The 14,479-nt window shown below is 53.1% G+C and overlaps 1 pseudogene; it reads left to right on the top strand.

Moving 5' to 3' along the window:
- Nucleotides 1-10,390: 10,390 nt before the first annotated feature.
- Nucleotides 10,391-12,062, top strand: LOC144783628 (18S ribosomal RNA; annotated as a pseudogene).
- The last annotated feature ends 2,417 nt before the right edge of the window (nt 12,063-14,479 follow it).

Below are 14,479 nucleotides of genomic sequence, written 5' to 3'. Positions count from 1 at the left end.
CAGGGGCCCCTCTGCTCCAGGGCCACAGTCTTTAGTACGTCGGGCTCACTGTCATTGCCAGGGGCCCCTCTGCCCTAGGGCCACTGTCTTTAGTGCGTCGGGCTCACTGTCATTGCCAGGGGCCCCTCTGCCCCAGGGCCACTATCTTTAGTGCGTCGGGCTCACTGTCAGTGCCAGGGGCCCCTCTGCCTCATGGCCACTGTCTTTAGTGCGTCGGGCTCACTGTCATTGCCGGGCCCCTCTGTCTCAGGGCCACTGTCTTTAGTGCGTTGGGCTCACTGTCATTGCCGGGCCCCTCTGTCTCAGGGCCACTGTCTTTAGTGCGTCGGGCTCACTGTCAGTGCCAGGGGCCCCTCTGCCTCAGGGCCACTGTCTTTAGTGCGTCGGGCTCACTGTCATTGCCAGGGGCCCCTCTGCCCCAGGGCCACTCTCTTTAGTGCGTCGGGCTCACTGTCATTGCCAGGGGCCCCTCTGCTCCAGGGCCACAGTCTTTAGTACGTCGGGCTCACTGTCATTGCCAGGGGCCCCTCTGCCCTAGGGCCACTGTCTTTAGTGCGTCGGGCTCATGGTCATTGCCAGGGGCCCCTCTGCCCCAGGGCCACTGTCTTCAGTGCGTCGGGTTCACTGTCATTGCCAGGGGCCCCTCTGCCCCAGGGCCACTGTCTTCAGTGCGTCGGGTTCACAGTCATTGCCAGGGGCCCCTCTGCCCCAGGGCCACTATCTTTAGTGCGTCGGGCTCACTGTCAGTGCCAGGGGCCCCTCTGTCTCAGGGCCACTGTCTTTAGTGCGTCGGGCTCACTGTCATTGCCGGGCCCCTCTGTCTCAGGGCCACTGTCTTTAGTGCGTTGGGCTCACTGTCATTGCCGGGCCCCTCTGTCTCAGGGCCACTGTCTTTAGTGCGTCGGGCTCACTGTCAGTGCCAGGGGCCCCTCTGCCTCAGGGCCACTGTCTTTAGTGCGTCGGGCTCACTGTCATTGCCAGGGGCCCCTCTGCCCCAGGGCCACTCTCTTTAGTGCGTCGGGCTCACTGTCATTGCCAGGGGCCCCTCTGCTCCAGGGCCACAGTCTTTAGTACGTCGGGCTCACTGTCATTGCCAGGGGCCCCTCTGCCCTAGGGCCACTGTCTTTAGTGCGTCGGGCTCACTGTCATTGCCAGGGGCCCCTCTGCCCCAGGGCCACTATCTTTAGTGCGTCGGGCTCACTGTCAGTGCCAGGGGCCCCTCTGCTCCAGGGCCACTGTCTTTAGTGCGTCGGGCTCACTGTCATTGCCAGGGGCCCCTCTGCCCCAGGGCCACTCTCTTTAGTGCGTCGGGCTCACGGTCATTGCCCGGGGCCCCTCTTCCCCAGGGCCACTCTCTTTAGTGCGTCGGGCTCACGGTCATTGCCCGGGGCCCCTCTTCCCCAGGGCCACTGTCTTTAGTGCGTCGGGCTCACTGTCAGTGCCAGGGGCCCCTCTGCTCCAGGGCCACTGTCTTTAGTGCGTCGGGCTCACTGTCATTGCCAGGGGCCCCTCTGCCCCAGGGCCACTCTCTTTAGTGCGTCGGGCTCACGGTCATTGCCCGGGGCCCCTCTTCCCCAGGGCCACTCTCTTTAGTGCGTCGGGCTCACGGTCATTGCCCGGGGCCCCTCTTCCCCAGGGCCACTCTCTTTTGTGCCGGAAGCTGCCCCTTCCTCCTCAAAAACAATCCTGCCAATGGGACGGACACCCGTGCAAGGGTCCCTCGCTGGCGCTAGGTTCCTGCCAATGGCACAGACACCCGTGCAAGGGTCCCAGCTGGCATAGGCTGCCCATGGCTCCAGCACAAGGGCACGGACAGAAATGGATAAATGTGGCGCCTTCCGGCCCTTCCACTTTGACAGAGGGCAGCGCACAAAGGTGACTGGCTGCACTCCCTAGTGGCATAATGAAATGGGAGGGTGCCCCCTGCAAGGCACAAAGCGGGTGCCACCCATCTTTGAGAAAGAACCTAAGAGAAGGCTTTAGTGGGGTCTGCTTCACTTCGAGTGATGTAGATCCAGTTTACTTTTAGGTTTATCACCGTCTGCTGTACAGCACTGGATAGGAGAGATGAGGGATGGTGGAAGGGGTCGGAAGAGCCCCAGGTGAAGAGGGGTACGGAGCTACGGGTGAGCCGGGAGCCGGCCGTCTCGGCTTTCGGCCCGCGTGCTGTTTGGGGGGCGGTTAACAGCGGTTCTGGTGCTTCCTCGGCGCTGCGGCCAACAGGATTTGAGCCGTGGATATGTGGGGCATCGCCTGATTGTGTTTGCGTGGTCGGCGCTTCCCTGAGGCATATCACTTGACGATATTGTTGCGACTCTTAAGCTCCAAAGGATCTCTATATCTCCACCTGCCCCTCTCGCTCCTCAGATCTCCCTTTGTACAGAACCAGTCGGACACGTAAGTTCGATCTCGCTGTCTAGTTTTCCTCCACTTACCTTACAGGAACTAGAAGTCCTTTTGATTAAGACCAAATCTGGTTCACCCCTGGATCCCTGTCCTCTTCACATCCTTAAACAATGCAAGGAGACCCTCCTGCCCCCGCTACTTCAAATAATGAATAAGGCTTTAAGCGAGGGTATTTTCCCTTCCCAATGGAAGAAAGCGGTTGTGAAGCCGCTCTTGAAGAAGCCGTCACTGGACCCAGAAGTGCTGAAAAATTTCCGCCCCATTTCGCTGCTCCCAGCCCCAGCCAAGATGCTGGAAATCCATCTACACCAGCACCTTTCTTCCTTTCTGGATTCCGCCGGTCTTTTGGATCACTCGCAGCATGGCTTCCGGAGGGGTCATAGCACGGAATCCGCCCTTACCGTGGTGCTTGATAACATCCGCACCACGGTCGATAGGGGCGGAAGTACGTTGCTGATCCTTCTGGATCTCACAGCTGCATTTGACACCCTGTCTCCCCTCGTTCTAACATCTAGTCTGAGGGAGATAGGGGTGGAGGGGCAGGCGTTAAGCTTGTTGTCCTCTTTCCTGGACCGGAGGGAACAGAGAGTGAAGCTGGGAGAGTTTCTATCTCCATCCCTGCCACTGAATTGGGGGGTCCCACAGGGGTCGGCGTTAAGTCCGACCCTGTTTAATATCTATGTGACCCCCCTGGCCAGGCTCATTAGATCTTTTGGGATGGAGGTAGTGTCTTACGCCGATGATACAGAGATCTTAATGTCTCTCGCCAAGTCTGTCAGCTCCTCTGCCTCCAAGTTCAGACTTTGTATGGAGGCAGTCGCCCTCTGGATGATTAACAATTCACTGCGGCTAAATGGCGAAAAGACAGAGATCCTCGTATTCGGCGAGAAGGAAGACATCTGGTCGGCGGAATGGTGGCCTGAATCTCTGGGGACCTGTCCGGCTCCAACGCGGGCAGCACGAAATCTGGGGGTCATGATCGATCCCTCCCTTGACATGGCTCTTCAAGTAAGGCGGACCATCTCTACCTGCTGGGGCATCATTGCAATCTTGCGCAAAATCAAATACTATCTATCTGTGCAAGCTCGAAAACAGACGGTCGTAGCTTTGATAACATCTAGGCTTGACTATTGCAATGCTTTATATGCAGGGGCCAATAAAGGTCTGTTGCGAGGTCTTCAATCAGTGCAAAATGCTGCGGCGAAGTTTGTCCTGGATCTTCCGAAAAAGGTCGTCTGCGACCGCTGCCAGGAAATCTCTGCACTGGCTCCCCATTGATGCCAGGATCTCATTCAAAGTGTTGTGCCTGGCGTATGGTGCCTTAAACAAGAAGGAGACTGGAGGTTTAAAAAATCTCCTCTCCTTGTACTCTCCTGAGAGGAACCTCCGCTCCTCGTCGAAATTGCTCCTTACTGTACCTCGGGTGCGTAGAGCTAAATGGGGAGGCAGAGCTTTCTCCAATCTTGCTCCAAGATGGTGGAATATAGTTCCCCTGGAGATCAGGATCCTACCTTCAATGCCTTCTTTCAGAAAGGCTCTAAAAACTTGGCTCTTTGGCAGAGCATATCCTTAGCTTTGGGTTTTAGCCTTTTTTTATTTTATTTTTTTCTGATTTTCTTTGTAGGCGCCTTGATGCCTTCGGGCAAAGTTGCGCGTTTATAAGTTTATTTTCATTCATTCATTCATTCACTTCAGCCCGCATCTTTGGACGGTGAGGAGTGTGGCTGTATAAGATGGCGGGGCGACAATAGGGGAGAGTATCGACGGGCCGTCCTTGCTGAGGCCGCTGGACCTCTGCCCTGGGCAGCGGGGGTGCGATTACCGGCGGCCCGCCTGGAAGCACAGCAAATTTGGGGGTGTGAAGCCTAAAATCGGGCGATTGTGAAAGATTTTGACTCTGCCTGACCTCAAGATGGCAGATACGCGAGTTTGCCGATTTGCAAGTTTTCGCGCCTACAACACCCCGCGTCTTCGTTAACTGATGCGATCTGTGGGACACTGAGGTGCACTGCTGGAATCCGCCGACATTGCGGGTTATTGTTATGCAGCCTGAACTTTCCCAACCTGCAGGCCCCGTGCAGTCCAGAAACCTTAGCACTCTAGCACCCCTTGCGGGGCAGCTCCAGGGTGTCCGCCCCCTTCCAGTGGGACTCAATCTCCTTGATGTGCACCGCGCCCCGCCGTCCAGGATATCGAAGAGGGTCCACAGGAAGGCGTGAGGCGGCCCGTCTGTGCCCTCCGGCGGCACCAGGGGCACCGGCCGGCAGGGGTCCGAGCTCAGAGCAGCAGCCATGGAGACCCGGGCCAGGGGACTTGCCCCCTTCCGACCCCTTCCCTATGTATATAGAGATAACTCTAATCACTAGTATATGTGTAGACCTTTGTACTCTCTACCGTTCCTATGTGACTCTTAGAGTATATCCATCCGTATCCCTTCCTTATGTATATAGAGATAACTCTAATCACAAGTATATGCAGTAGACCTTTGTACTCTCTACCATTCCTATGTGACTCAGAGTATATCCATTCGTATCCCTTCCCTATGTATATAGAGATAACTCTAATCACTAGTATATGCGTAGACCTTTGTACTCTCTACCATTCCTATGTGACCCTTAGAGTATATCAATCCGTATCCCCTCCCTATGTATATAGAGATAACTCTAATCACTAGTATATGCAGTAGACCTCTGTACTCTCTACCATTCCTATGTGACCCTTAGAGTATATAAATTTGTATCCCTTCCCTATGTATATAGAGATAACTCTAATCACTAGTATATGCGTAGACCTTTGTACTCTCTACCATTCCTATGTGACTCTTAGAGTATATCCATCCGTATCCCTTCCCTATGTATATAGAGATAACTCTAATCACTAGTATATGCGTAGACCTCTGTACTCTCTACCATTCCTATGTGACTCTCAGAGTATATCCATTTGTATCCCTTCCCTATGTATATAGAGATAACTCTAATCACTAGTATATGCGTAGACCTTTGTACTCTCTACCATTACTATGTGACTCTTAGAGTATATCCATTTGTATCCCTTCCCTATGTATATAGAGATAACTCTAATCACTAGTATATGCGTAGACCTCTGTACTCTCTACCATTCCTATGTGACTCTCAGAGTAAATCCATTTGTATCCCTTCCCTATGTATATAGAGATAACTCTAATCACTAGTATATGCGTAGACCTTTGTACTCTCTACCATTCCTATGTGACTCTTAGAGTATATCCATTCGTATCCCTTCCCTATGTGTATAGAGATAACTCTAATCACTAGTATATGCGTAGACCTTTGTACTCTCTACCATTCCTATGTGACTCAGAGTATATCCATCCGTATCCCTTCCCTATGTATATAGAGATAACTCTAATCACTAGTATATGCGTAGACCTTTGTACTCTCTACCATTCCTATGTGACTCTTAGAGTATATCCATTTGTATCCCTTCCCTATGTATATGGAGATAACTCTAATCACTAGTATATGCGTAGACCTTTGTACTCTCTACCATTCCTATGTGACTCAGAGTATATCCATGTGTATCCCTTCCCTATGTATATAGAGGTAACTCTAATCACTAGTATATGCGTAGACCTTTGTACTCTCTACCATTCCTATGTGACTCTTAGAGTATATCCATTTGTATCCCTTCCCTATGTATATGGAGATAACTCTAATCACTAGTATATGCGTAGACCTTTGTGCTCTCCACCATTCCTATGTGACTCTCAGAGTATATCCATTCGTATCCCTTCCCTATGTATATAGAGATAACTCTAATCACTAGTATATGCCGTAGACCTTCGTACTCTCTACCATTCCTATGGGACTCAGAGTATATCCATTCGTATCCCTTCCCTATGTATATAGAGATAACTCTAATCACTAGTATATGCTGTGGACCTTTGTACTCTCTACCATTCCTATGTGACTCTTAGAGTATATCCATTTGTATCCCTTCCCTATGTATATAGAGATAACTCTAATCACTAGTATATGCGTAGACCTTTGTACTCTTTACCATTCCTATGTGACTCTTAGAGTATATCCAGTCGTATCCCTTCCCTATGTATATAGAGATACCTCTAACCACTAGTATATGTGTAGACCTGTGTACTCTCTTCCATTCCTATGTGACTCTTAGAGTATATCCATGTGTATCCCTTCCCTATGTATATAGAGATAACTCTAATCACTAGTATATGCGTAGACCTTTGTGCTCTACCATTCCTATGTGACTCTTGAGTATATCCATTCGTATCCCTTCCCTATGTATATATAGAACTCTAATCACTAGTATATGCGTAGACCTTTGTACTCTCTACCATTCCTATGTGACTCTTAGAGTATATCCATTCGTATCCCTTCCCTATGTATATATAGAACTCTAATCACTAGTATATGCGTAGACCTTTGTACTCTCTACCATTCCTGTGTGACTCTTAGGGGCAGATTTACAATAACTGGCGCATCCCTGGGGATGCGCCAGTTATTGTGCGCCACAGCTCCGCCACCCATGGTGCAAGGAAGGGCAGATGCGTGACACATCTTTTGGCTTACGGGTGGCGCATTGCTGGAGTCGCGTCGCAATCGCGACGCAACTCCTGCAATGCACAGGGGCCACCTATACATTACATGGTGCGTCACTCCTTAAGGAATTGACGTAGCAGCTTTGGGAAAGCGACTCAGTGAAATCTTGTAGATTTCACTGAGTCACTTTCCAGGGGCGTTCCTGCGACGGAACGCCCCCCCCCCGCACCGGAACGCCCACATGAAACCTGACGCAGGTTTCATGTGGCGCAGGGACTTACACCGTGACGCATCTCCATAGATGTGTCACGTTGTAAATGCGTCGTAGGGATGCGCCACGTTTACGCCGCCTTGCGTGACGCAACAGCGGCGTAAACGTGGCGCAAGGGGCCCGTAAATCTGCCCCTTAGAGTATATCCATTTGTATCTCCTCCTTGTGTGACTTTACATCTTGTACATTTGCAATTTTTTCCGTGTGTATCCTTTTTGTAATGCATATAATCCTAAATCCTTATATTTTTCAACTGGTTCTTATGTAAAGCGCTCTGACACCTTCGGGGAAAGTTCACGCTATATAAAATCGCATAAATAAAAATAAATAAATAAAGAGGGGCCCCCAGCTGGGCTCAGTCCGGAGCTCTCAGGTCAGGGCACTGTGCTGAGGGGGCCCCTGGAGCGTCAGGGGCCCCCTGCTCCACAGGGGCTGCGGGGGCCTATGTCACGCCACTCGCACTGCCCTGTGCCAAAACCCCGTGAACGCGAACCTGAGCACCCTCTGGACTGGGTCAGAAGCCAGGTGCAGAGGGTCACAGGCTGCAGCTGAGAGGAGCCGGGAGCGCCTGCTCAGGAAAGCATCGCTTACACTTCAGGCACCGAGGAGGCAGGAACAGGCAGGAGGCCTCGCTCAGGCTGCCAAGGGGTGGCTCAGCACAGCCCCCCCCTCAATCCCCACTCCCCCCCACAGCACAGCCCCCCCCCCACACACGGCACAGCCGCCCCCCCCCCCCTACAGCACAGCCCCCCTCCCCCTCACTGTGTGATGGCTGGCGGAATGTCTGGCACTCTTTGAAGACAGCCTCCTCCACTGACTGCAGCGCTTCCTGTGATGACATCACCGGAGAGCATCCCCTGATGACGTCAGCCTTCAGGGCCTGGGTCTGGATCCTGCTGATCCAGCTCTGTGAGGTCATCGGGGGCTGTCAGCCTTTAACCCACCCCTGGCCTCGGATGGTGCCTGGAAGCACGCCTCTAGGCCCTGGACAGCCCACGGCCCAGCTGTGGGGCCTGCAAACCTTGGTAGAACCCCCGCCCTCAGCAGCACGTGCTTTCACAGCCTGAGCAGCCAGGGTCACAGGTCAGCGCTTACCTGTGCGCCCTGACAGGGTCACTGCCCTGGGCAGGTGTCTCTCTAACTGTGGCAGGGCAGAGGCCTCCTCTGACCCACGGGGGGCATATTTACCAACCCCTGCTCCATCGCTGTTTGTCGTTCCAGGGGCGCTCAATGGGGGGCCATACTGACCACGCCACGCGAAGCCACCCTGCGTGGGGGTTCACGACCTTGTAAATATGGCCCCTTTCATGCATTGCTCTGCATGAAAGGAGTGTCCGTGGGCGAGCTGTGGGTGTGCCCACTCAACACCCACGGCTGATGCATTCCCAGATCTACAAGGGGGCATATTTACAAGCCCTGTGCGCCACCGGAGTGTCACTTTTTATGACGTTCCGGTGGCGCACAGGGCTTAGCCATACCTACATCACCTAAAGCCAGCCTGAGTGGCTGTTCATGGCGAGTCATTGCCTTACCTTATTCTGCGTGAAGAAGGCGCTCCATGGGGCTGCTGTGGGTGCCCCCACTCAACGCCCTTGGAATTTTACACGGCCCCAGATTCACATCATCTCGCACTTGAGAAGAGCAAACACAAGGAGATGATGGACGGAGCACTGAAGCTTTTCAGACACTCGCCCCCAGTCACAGGTCTGGGTTTGATCCATCACCGTTCTTTAGCCCACTCTGCCACCCCAGTTCAGACATGGCCATATGCAAATCAGTCTGACCCTGTGCCTCATGGGAACAGTCCAGCCCGAACTGCCAAGCCATGCCTTCCCTGGACTGGAAACAAGCTTCCGAGGACCGGTTTCTGGGGTAACACCCCTCATCAGCCGGGCTAGCTTGATTCCAGTGGCCAAGTGAGCAAGGCACCCATGTCTGGTCAAACCCTGCCAACTGACCAGCACCCTTCTCCGACACGCCGTGTCGCAAAGTGCAGGAAGGAGGTCCCGCAGGTACAAAAAGGTTTTCCCCGCTTGTCTGGGTTCAGAAGCCCTGACAAAGCCCCGGGTCAGCGCTCTTTCAGTCCCCTCCCCCATAGCCTCTTGGGTGACACCCAGATCGGGCTCAGACACCAGGCCTCAGAGTCCCTGTCCCCTTCATGGGGGAGCAAAACCTTGTTCATAGCACATTGCGTGACCAAATGGCTGTCCTTCAAGTCTGAGCGTGTGGGCACTCTGACCCTCGCACATCTGGTTGCATGTTGTGTGTTCCGTTGGTCCTGGAAGTCCCGCCAAGGGCTCCCTTCAGGGTACGAGCCCAGCCAGGGCACTAGGAGCTCGGATGCATTTTCTCGGATGCCCCCCCATTGTCACTCAGTGCGGATGGATTACAAGAAAGGGGAGTAGCCTTCCTCCAGATTATTAGGGACAGTGTATAAAGGACCCCCTCGTCCTCCAGTCCTTCACCCCAGGTGCCCCGAGGGCTGGGACCCTCCCATCTTTGAGCACCAGGGGCTTCAGCCTGTCGCTGCCGTCCGGCCCTCTCTGATGGGCCTTTCCTCAAGGCCTGGAGAGCAGGCAGCGATGCAAAGCTGACCTCTCCGGCAGGGCGGCCTGCACCGGGGCAGTTGAGCTATCACTGTACTCTGATCAACAAGCACACTAGGTCCATTTAGGGCTGGACTGCTTGGCGAGCCTCCATTGACGAGCTCCCACCTGCCTGGACTGTCCTCCTCGACGGTTTGCCTTTTGGGGGGGGGGGCTCTCAGCAGAGCGCAGGCCAAGCAGCCGGACTTGAGGAGTGCTTTGACCAGAGTGAGTGGCATCGGTGATGCTAGTCCCAGACGCTGCCTGGTGGTTAGGGCCCTGTGCGCCCGTCTGTTGCCCTTCTCCACCCAGTGAATTTCTGTAGGAGCTCGGACCAACCACTAAGTGGGCGGACCCCGGATGCCAAGGGCTGGACACCGCACCCCTGTGCCTTGCTCAGGCTGCCCCTTGCCGGCCACTCCCTTCTCTTATCATGGAGCAGGCTTTGCCTGCCGGTGCCGCTAAGCCTACTTGTGCCCCAGGCCTTCAAGCCAGCAGGAGCTCCCAAAGTAGGTGCCTGATGGGTGCGATTGGTCAGGGACGGGCACGCAGCTCCCAACAACCCGTCCAGCAGGTGCAGCTACCCGGTTGATCCTGCCAGTAGATACGTGTGTCTCAAAGATGAAGCCATGCACGTGTCAGAACACACAGCCATACAGTGAAAGTGTCAATAGTTCATTAAATTAGTTATTGTTGCTTCGATTCCTTCATCTGTTACTTGGATTACTGTGGTAATTCTGAAGTTAATACATGCCAACACATTCTGACTTTCTGGGATGCGTGCCTTTATCAGACTAAGACAGATTCTGACTCGTCTGGCTGCTAAGGTGGCTCTAGAGAACCTCGGGCCGATCGCACGTCCCCATGACAGTGACAGTACATACAGATGTCTGCCTGATCAACTCTCAATGGTCCAGTCTGTGACTTCTATGGTGACCGTAAGTAACAGCGAATCAGGGTTTGACTCCAGAGAGAGAGCCGAGAAACGGCTGCCACATCCCAGGAAGGCAGCAGGCGCCCAATTTACCCACCCTTGGGGAGGTAGTGACGAAAAATAACAATACAGGACTCTTTCGAGGCCCTGTAATTGGAATGAGAACACCCTAAATCATATAAAGTGGATCCATTGGAGGGCAAGTCTGGTGCCAGCACCGCGTTGATTCCGGTTCCAATAGGGTATATTAAGGTTGCTGCAGTTAAAAAGCTCGTCATTAGGACTTGGGATCGAGCTGGCGGTCCGCATCGAGGCGAGCTACCGCCTGTCCCAGCCCCTGCCTCCCAGCGTCCCTTTGATGCTCTTGACTGAGTGTCCTGGGGGTCCGAAGCATTTACTTAGCATTTTATTTAACGTGCAAACCAGGCCGGTCACCTGAATACTTTAGCTAGGAATAATGGCAAAGGTCACTGGTACTATTTTGTTGGTTTTCGGAACTGGTGCTATGATTAGAAGGGACGGCCGGGAGCATTCGATTGCGTCGCTAGAGGTGAAATTCTTGGACCCCCGCAAAAAGAACCAAAGTGAAAGCCTTTGCCAAGAATGTTCTCATTGGTAAAGAATGATGAAAGTCGGAGTTTCTAAGACGATCAGTTACCATCGTAGTTCCGACTAAAATGATGCCAACTAGCGATCCGGCGGCGTTATTATCATGACCCGCTGAGCAGCTTATGGGAACCCAATCTTTCAGTTCAGGGAGGCGTATCATTGAAAAGCTGAACCTTGAAGGAGTTGATGGAAGGGACCGCCAGGAGTGGAGCCTGCGGCTTAAAAACCTCACTCGGCCGGACACAAAGACTGAAACATTAACAGCTCTTTCTCGATTCTCTTGGTGGAGTTTCGTGGTTGTTCTAAGTTGATTAAGCAATTGTTCTTGTTATTTTCGATCACTAATGAGACTCCTCCATGCAAACTAGATTCATGACCCCCAACAGTCAGCCTTCAACTCCTTAGAGGTGCAAGTGTATACTGCCACACAAACTAGAGCAATAACAGGTCTTTGATGCCCTTAAATATCTGCGTTGCATGCGTTCTACACTGAACGGATCAGCGTGCGTCTACCCTTTGCCAATAGATGCGGGTACCACACTGACCTCATTTTTAATAGGGTTTGGGGATTGCAATGATATCCCATGAATGAGGAATTCCCAGTAAGAGTGGGTCATAATCTTGCATTGATTACGTCCTTGCTCTTTGTATACACTGAGTGTCGTCGTCTTTGCCCTCTCGTGTCTTATCCCGGTCCGCCAGAACCAGCCGCACCAACGAGAAATATCTTTATTTCTCCTCAGTACTTCTTCTGTGTTGGATGTTTTCTGGAGCGCACAGAAAAAGGAAAAAGCCTTTAAGGATTGTCTTTGTGTAGGAAGGTACTTTGTTCTGCACCAAAACAATCTTGTTTGTAACTCCGGCACCCTGGCAGCACGTCACAAGGTGCCTGTGATGGGAACAGATGGCACTGAGTGCGCCAGGGCGAGGAGGGAGCAGAAGTGTGCCATACCTTAGTAGATATGGCACATTTCTGCTCTCCCCATTTCATGCAACTCAGTGCAGCAACTTGGCTACCTACTCTGCGTTGCGTGTAACCTTAATAAATCTGCCATTAGGCGTATGTGCTTTGCTGAGGAGCCAATGGGGTGAAGGTTCCATCTGTGGATTATGTCAGAATGTGGAGGAGGTGTGGTGCAGCGGCCAGGGTGGCTGACTCTGGCACACAAGGAATAACGCTTCGATCCGCGAGCCGGCAGCAGGTTAGCCCAGCACCTTGTGACTCTGGGCAATAGCTCGCTTAATCTTCCCGAGGGCCCCCAGCTCCGGGACACCTCTCCAGAGGTAGCTGTGCACTTTACAAATGATGGTATTTAATTTAATTTCATTCATTCATTTCATTTCATTTCAGAATGTTGCTAAGTCAGAATCCCTGCTAAGCCGTAACAATACAGTAGTAGTATAGAGTCTCAGCTTGGGATAGCCGGCTTCTAGGCCAGTGCCTAGAGCCGCTCGCTCGGGGACTGGAGCGCAGACGGAAGGGGGCCGCCTCCATCACCCTTGGTGCACCGCATGTTCGTCGGACACCTGGTGCTAAAACATTTGTAGACAAATTGATTCTGGGTCAGGGTTTCCTAAGTAGCAGAGCAGCTAGCACAGTATGATCTATTGAAAATCATCCTCTGAGGCAAGCTTTTGTCTCCATCTGGGGGTGCCTGTGGCCCCTTGGGGTCCCTCTGCCACCAGGCTGGAGGGAGGGAGAGAGGGATGGGGTGCAGGTCTGGGGGAGGCTTCCTCACACACATGCAGTGCAGCATTGGGGGCCTCTCACTCCTGCCTTGAGCCGCCGGGTGCAGGGATGGTGGCGCTATCACTCACAGGTCAGTAGGATGACCAGATGGCTGGAGCAGGCCCGGTTGAGTAGCCTGAAGGCAAGAAGCTGGTTGGTGGCCCTAGGAAGGAGCGTCGAGTCCAGGGCACGCTGTTCACCCGGTCAGACCAAACCATCTCGTAGCCAGGCTGGCCGACCAGATGACCATTCAGTGGCTGGCTCGCCAGATGACTGGCGGGCCAGCCAACGCAGATAACTCTGACTTGTGTGTCCCCCCAAGTTCTGTAAGCCCCTAGTTGAGGAAAAATAGCTTCCCAGTAAGGTCCAAGGGGAGAGGCGAGCGAGCGGAGTTAGTTGGGGGCTTAAGATTCTTTGGGGCATATTAACAACGGCCAGTGATAATTATCGCTGGCCGTGATTAGCGATAATTATATTATCGCAGGCTATCTCTGGTATTTATCACCCTGGTAGCGCGTTATTAACAACGCGTATCTCCAGGGTGATAAAAATTCCAGCGATAGCGAGCTTATCGCCCTTTTGCAGGGAACATCGCGATGTTCCCTACAAAAGGGTGATAACCTTGCTGATACGACACACAGGGTCGTATCAGCATAATCCACCCCCTATGTTAGGGATGGCTAGGTCAGGATTTTAGCAGATGTTAGTTTTTGGAGAAAACAGCGGATTTCTCCAAAAACGAATGTCTGCTAAAATGCTGGGGCAGCCTTGTAAATATCGCGATGTGAACATCAGCGATATTTGCAAGGTAGTCCATCCGGGGTTCGCCCAGTGATGCCCACTTTGCATCTCGTTGGAGCTGCAAAGGGAAAAAGGGTGCTAACATGCGATTGGGCATGTTAGCACCCTCTTGTAAATAGGGTGCTGTTTTTATCTCCGCTTTTTTGGCGGAGATAAAGCCCTTGTAAATATGCCCCTTTCTCCCCTCATGATCAGGCACACGAAAGGTGGAAGGCACTGACGCGGACCGCCCTGAGCCAATGTCAGAGGTGACAGTCTCTACCCAGGGCATGGTGGCTGCAGACTGGGGAGGAATCTTGTGCCCCTCTGTGGGGTGGAGCAGACACAGTGCCCCCTCCCTGTGAAGGCCCAGACACCAGGCAGATGATGGGCAGGGTGGCATCCAACAGGGGGGCCGTCTAAGGCTCGTCAGGCAGAACAGCTCCCATGATCCCCAGGGAGAGGTGGGTGAAGCCACGGCTATTACCTGGAACCCCTGTACCCACAGGCCATGGCTCCGGGCACCAAGCAGGGCCACCTTCCTTACCCAGGCCAGGGTGGCATCAGAACGGGGAGGAGTCTGATGTTACTAAGGGCTGAACAGCTCCGTAACCACCT

Source organism: Lissotriton helveticus, chromosome 9 (assembly GCF_964261635.1).
Source record: "Lissotriton helveticus chromosome 9, aLisHel1.1, whole genome shotgun sequence".
In the NCBI taxonomy this organism is placed as follows: domain Eukaryota; kingdom Metazoa; phylum Chordata; class Amphibia; order Caudata; family Salamandridae; genus Lissotriton; species Lissotriton helveticus.
This window is presented reverse-complemented; position numbering and strand designations above follow the sequence as displayed.